This window comes from Mirounga leonina, unplaced genomic scaffold, assembly GCF_011800145.1.
Source record: "Mirounga leonina isolate KUSES-001 unplaced genomic scaffold, KU_Mleo_1.0 Mir_174, whole genome shotgun sequence".
NCBI lineage: Eukaryota > Metazoa > Chordata > Mammalia > Carnivora > Phocidae > Mirounga > Mirounga leonina.
In genome coordinates, this window is record NW_023270451.1 from 41,031,298 (window position 1) to 41,036,867 (window position 5,570).

The following is a 5,570-nucleotide window of genomic DNA, read 5'->3' on the forward strand; positions in this document are numbered from 1 at the left end:
TTTTCCTTTTGGAGCCTCTCCTTCTCCCTCTTACAGCCCTTCCCCCTTTCCCCTTCTAATATGTGGAGTAATGGTCCCCTTTCTCTGAAGCTTCATGTTCTTAGACTCCACTTTTACTCCAAGAATTTCTCAAAGCATTTTTCTACCTGGAATGGATGCATCTCTGAGGACAGCGCTAAGAAGTGATGTTCTTTACCATCTAACAGAATTTAAAGGAGGGCAGGCTTTTCACTGAGCTCTTTGGCATGTTTAATTCACACTCAACCAGCACTGAGTCCTAGTTGAAGAATTGGTGCTGCCTGGTACTTCCTAGCATGTGAACAGCCAAAAAAGCAGAAGTGAGACAGGTTTTCCTAAGATCATTCTATACCTAGTATTCCATAAGTGCAAAAGCTGCCACTAGTCTGTATGACACCATGTCCATGTGCCCCATTCCCTTGACAAATGCAGCCAATGCCAGGGTATGAGGACTGTTTATTGAATTGAAGGCTGCATTTCAATCTATATTGGCCCTCAGCTTGGCTACCTTGAGCAGTGAACAACCTCCCCAACAGTTCATGGCAGCCCTGTAAGTAGGTATATGTTATCTTTAAGGTAAAACTTGACCAGCAGCTGCTTACCCCACATTCTGTCCTCATAATGATTAACAGAATTATTGATTAAAGAAACAAATAAAAAACAGTGATGGGAGTTAAAATAACATCTCTATAAGCAAATCTGTTTAATCTACAAACTATTCAGGGAGATAATCTTAAAGTGATAACATGTTTTTTTCTTTTAATTTTAAGGTCCTGCCATTATTCATTACATTAAAGGTTATTGTTCTAATGAATTGTTCATGGTAGGAAAAAATAAGTTTTACCTTCTGTTCTAATTGGTGAGTGATATGTGAACTAATCAGAAACCTGTGCCATGGCCTCCATTAAGGCACCAGATGTATTTGGCTGAGGAGAGATTTGTTGAATAGCTTCAACCTTTAAGTGCAGAGGATAAATGGATGGTGACATCATTATACCTTGACAAATAGAAATTATATCATGCCCTTTTTTCCCTTTTCATTACTAAGGATGATTTATTTCAGTGGCTTTCAATTCATAAACCTATGGATTGTCTGTAAAGTTAAAAACCTTTTAAATTTGTAACATGCAATAGAGATGGTTAATAGCATTCATGAACCACGCTATATAATGTTACTGGAGCTGTTTTCTCAGTAAAAGTACATTATAAACAGGTGCTTGGAATTTACAGCAAAGAAATCTGTGAGCCTCATATGCCTGGTCTTATTTCCCAACCAACCGTAATGCTAAGTTATCATAAATGACATGACATGTGACCCTGTTACATTTCATCTTCATCAAATGCCGAATGATACAGGAAGGTCTTGGAATAAAACTTAGAGTCAATAGAATTGTCTGTATCATGCAAAATAAGCTCAGGCTCTCCCATAACCTTTGTTCTCCCAGTAAATCCTGTGTTTATTGTTGTACTTGATTGTTTTGAATATACACTGCCTGTAATGCCTGGGGATTTCCATGAAATTTTGTTATTACTCAAGATTACATCTCCTCTCATTCATGGAAGCCTGTGAATTTGAAAGCCTAAAAAGGGGAGTGTGCATTTGCTTGGGTAATCTATTCTCTGGTCTAGATTATATGACAAAATAAATCCTGGATGCTTAAGGGATGAGATTTGAATGAATTGCAACAGGAAATAAAAACAAGTTAGATTTGTTTATCTGGGACCCAAATCAGGAACTAAATGGTTGTATGAAGAGGGGAGGTGTGTGTGTGTGTGTGTGTGAAATGGGTGGGGGCTGGAGGGTGGGGAGAAGGAGAAATATGAAGAATAAATTAGAGGTAACATTAATAAAAGGTAGACTGGAGGATGACATTTTTTTAAATTGAAGTATAGTTGAAACACAATGTGACACTAGTTTCGGGTATACAACATAGTGATTTGAAAAGTCTGTATGTTATGCTATGCTCACCACAAGTGTAGCTCCCATCTGTCATCATACAATGCTATCACACGTTGACTATACTCCCCATGTTATACCTTTCATCCCCGTGACTTATTCACTCCATAACTGGAAGCCTGAATCTCCCACTCCCCTTCACCCATTTTCTTCATCCCCCACCTCCTGCCCTCTGGCAACCATCAGTTTGTTCTGTGTTTATGGGTCTGTTTCTGTTTTCTGTTTGTTTATTCATATGTTTTGTGTTTTAGATTCCACATATGAGTGAAATCATATGGTATTTGTCTTTCTCTGACTTATTTCATTTAGCATGATACCCTTTGGGTCCATCCATGTTGTCACAAATGACAAGATCTCATTGGCAGTTGACGTTCTTACCATGAAGTCTTTTGTATTGAGGATGGAAGGAAATTAGAATAAGATTAGCTACCTTGGGAAATAGATGAAGCAGAAAATACAACAGCATCAGTAAAGACAGTAAGCAGTGAGGCACACACCTGCCTTAACCCCCTGGCTCTAAAGGGAGAAAGGTCTCTGTGAGGCTCTGGGTGTTCAACGAAAGGTGAGCCTGGGAAGCAGTGAGCTTCCTGGTAAGTATCACATGGAAGGCTATACAGAACTTTTGTCAAATTGGATATGATTTAAGGCTGTGATAGTATCTCAGGGCCAAAGGAGTTTGCCGCAGGACAGCATCAGCAATGACATGTCCTTACTGCCACACATTTCCAAAGGGCTTGTTGGAGAACTCTTGACAAGACCGACAAATCTCCCCATGAACCCAATGGCCAAATTGCTGTCGCCGAGTAAACATGATTATGTTGTAGGTAAAGGCTTGTGAGCTAACCTGTCATGCCGCCGACATCCTCCTGGTAAGCAGCCCAAACCCTGCAGACACAAGGCTGTTCCTAGCAGAGAACTGTCGGCCCCAGTGTTTCCTGCACCTTATATCACACACAGGCTGCCATGTCTGGGGGGCATGTCTGTCCAATTAGCGCCACTGCTATGTGGGCATTTATGGCACACATTTCATTTTTCAAGCATTTTATAATCCTATGCTGTGTTTCTTCCACACCCACTCTACTCCCTGCCCCTGCCCACACACGTCTTAGGCTAAACAACGTCTGTATTCTTCGCAGTATCCTTCACAGAGCCTCAGTGCTTATTTGATCATAGCATCCAGTTTTGACTCTAGAATTTAAAAGAACTCAGGGTCCAGGAGAGCAACACAAATAATCGGAAGGTTAGAAAATGGGACCAGGGATAAAGGTTAAAGAAATTGAGATTTTTTTTTAAGATTTTTTAAATTTTATTTATTGCGAGAGAGACAATGAGAGACAGAGAGCATGAGAGGGAGGAGGGTCAGAGGGAGAAGCAGACTCCCTGCTGAGCAGGGAGCCTGATGTGGGACTCAATCCCGGGACTCCAGGATCATGACCTGAGCCGAAGGCAGTCGCTCAACCAACTGAGCCACCCAGGCGCCCAGAAATTGAGATTATTTAGCTCTGAAAAGAGAATAATGATGGGTGACTTAATAGTGTTCCACAGAGTCTGTAAGTGCTGTTTTCTGGGAGGTTATAAAAAAAGTCCAAACCACCCTTACACACTCACTTGACCATGATCTCTTGGCTTTTATTTTTTTTTCCCCATAGGAAACGATTTCAAGTATTTTTCTCTCATTTATTCACTTATTTGGAGGGGGAGAGCAGGGTAGGAAATGAAGAGGATGAGGTAAAGGGAAGACAGCTACTTACTTAGCTACTGTTTACTGTACAAGGCAGACTACAGGCTGCCTGTCCCCCACAGCATGGCTGCTGTCTTCACCCACCATAGTCTGTCCTTGTGGGACTCCACAGGTGAAGTCCTGAGGGTTCAAGAGCCTTGTCTTTACATATTTATATACAACCTCGTTGAGAACCCTTGGGAGCAGAGCTAAAGTAGCAGAACAGGGAAAGAACATTAGCATGGAGTTAGGAGTGGGCTCATAGAATATCTAAGCCTTGAAAATAAAATCACCTAATTTCTTTTATTGCTTCCCTAAACATGCAGCGACCTGCTTAAAAGCAGAGCTCCCCACCTTGCCCTCTACTCTTTCCCCTTGTGAGGGCTGAGAATGTGATTAGGTCAGGAAGGACCAGCCGTCTGTACTCTCCTTTTAGCAGTACTCAGAGGGTAAAGCATGGAGTTCGTATTTAAATCCCCAGCACAATCCTGGACACAGATAAATTTCTCCGTAAAAGTTGGTTGAATTGAATTGACTATCCAAACTTTCCAGTTTTTGAATGAGATTCAGGAAGGTATTAAACTATGGAAACAGTACACTTTCAGGAGTAAGTTCCAAATTCAAGGTCTTGACTCTCTGGAGTGAGTTGAGGGTGAGGAGGTAGAGAAACTGTTGGCAATTTCTAAAACGGAATCTTAGATTGGAACAATATGTTTTGAATTTTATAAAGAAAGGGACCATAGCTGGCAAATATCCAGAAGATGAGGGGGGCTGGTTAGTAATGTTAGTAACCATTGTTAGTAATTCCCCAAGGAACAAAAGTGATACAATCAAGTTTAGTTTTACATAGCCTGGTCTACAGTGACAAGATGGAAAAGAGAAGTAACTCTTTGCCCAAGATTACCAGGTGTTACAGATGGAGTTGCATTCCCCCTCACCAATGTTGAAGACTTAACCCCCAATACCTGTGAATGTGATCTTATTTGGGAGAATAGGGTCTTTGCAGTTGATCAAGTTAAGAAGAGGTCATGAGGGTGGCCCTGAATCCAATATGACTACGCCCCTATAAAAAGGGGAGATTTGGACACTGAGACATACACACAGGGAGAATGCCATTTGAAAATTGGAATTATGTTTCCAAGCCAAGGAACACCAAAGATTTCTAGCAAAGCACCAGAAGCCAACAGAGACGCATGGAACAGAGGAGATCCAAGAGAGAGCTCACAGCCTTCAGGAGGAACCAACGCTACAAACACTTTGATTTTGTGCTTCCAGCCTCCAGTCCTGTGGGACAATATGTTTCTGTTGTTCAAGCCATCCAGTATGTAGTATTTGTCACGGCAGCCCAGGAAACTAATACATCTGGGTAAATGACTCAGTCTCTACCTTCTTTGGTAAATATAACTCATGGGTCTAAGCATTAGCAATGGGGCTCCTCTCTCTTCAAGGAAAGCTAAGTGTTTCATGTTCTTCAAGTTTCAGAGCTTTGCAGCACATATGAGACCGAATTCCTTCCCTTTCCTCTCTCCATCCTTCACCCCACACTGAATCATAACTTCAGGGCTGGGTATTTATTTATTTACTAAAAGCCATAGTTAGCAATAGATTTTATTTTCCAAATGTGTTCTCAAACTTCTCTTTGCCATGCCCTCCTTTTGAAATAGCCATTCACACGATCATTGATGCAACATTATCAGTTTGGTGTTTCAGCCTCCAGATGTCTTTTTGGGGATGAGTTTGCATCTGTTAGAGATGAAATTACTAAGTGCCATCATTGCTTTTCCTTGTGGAAAATTACTTAAGGGCAAACAAATCGTTCTCCTTGACTCCTGATGCATTTTAAACTAAGTCATCCTTTTGTTCTATCAATAGCGA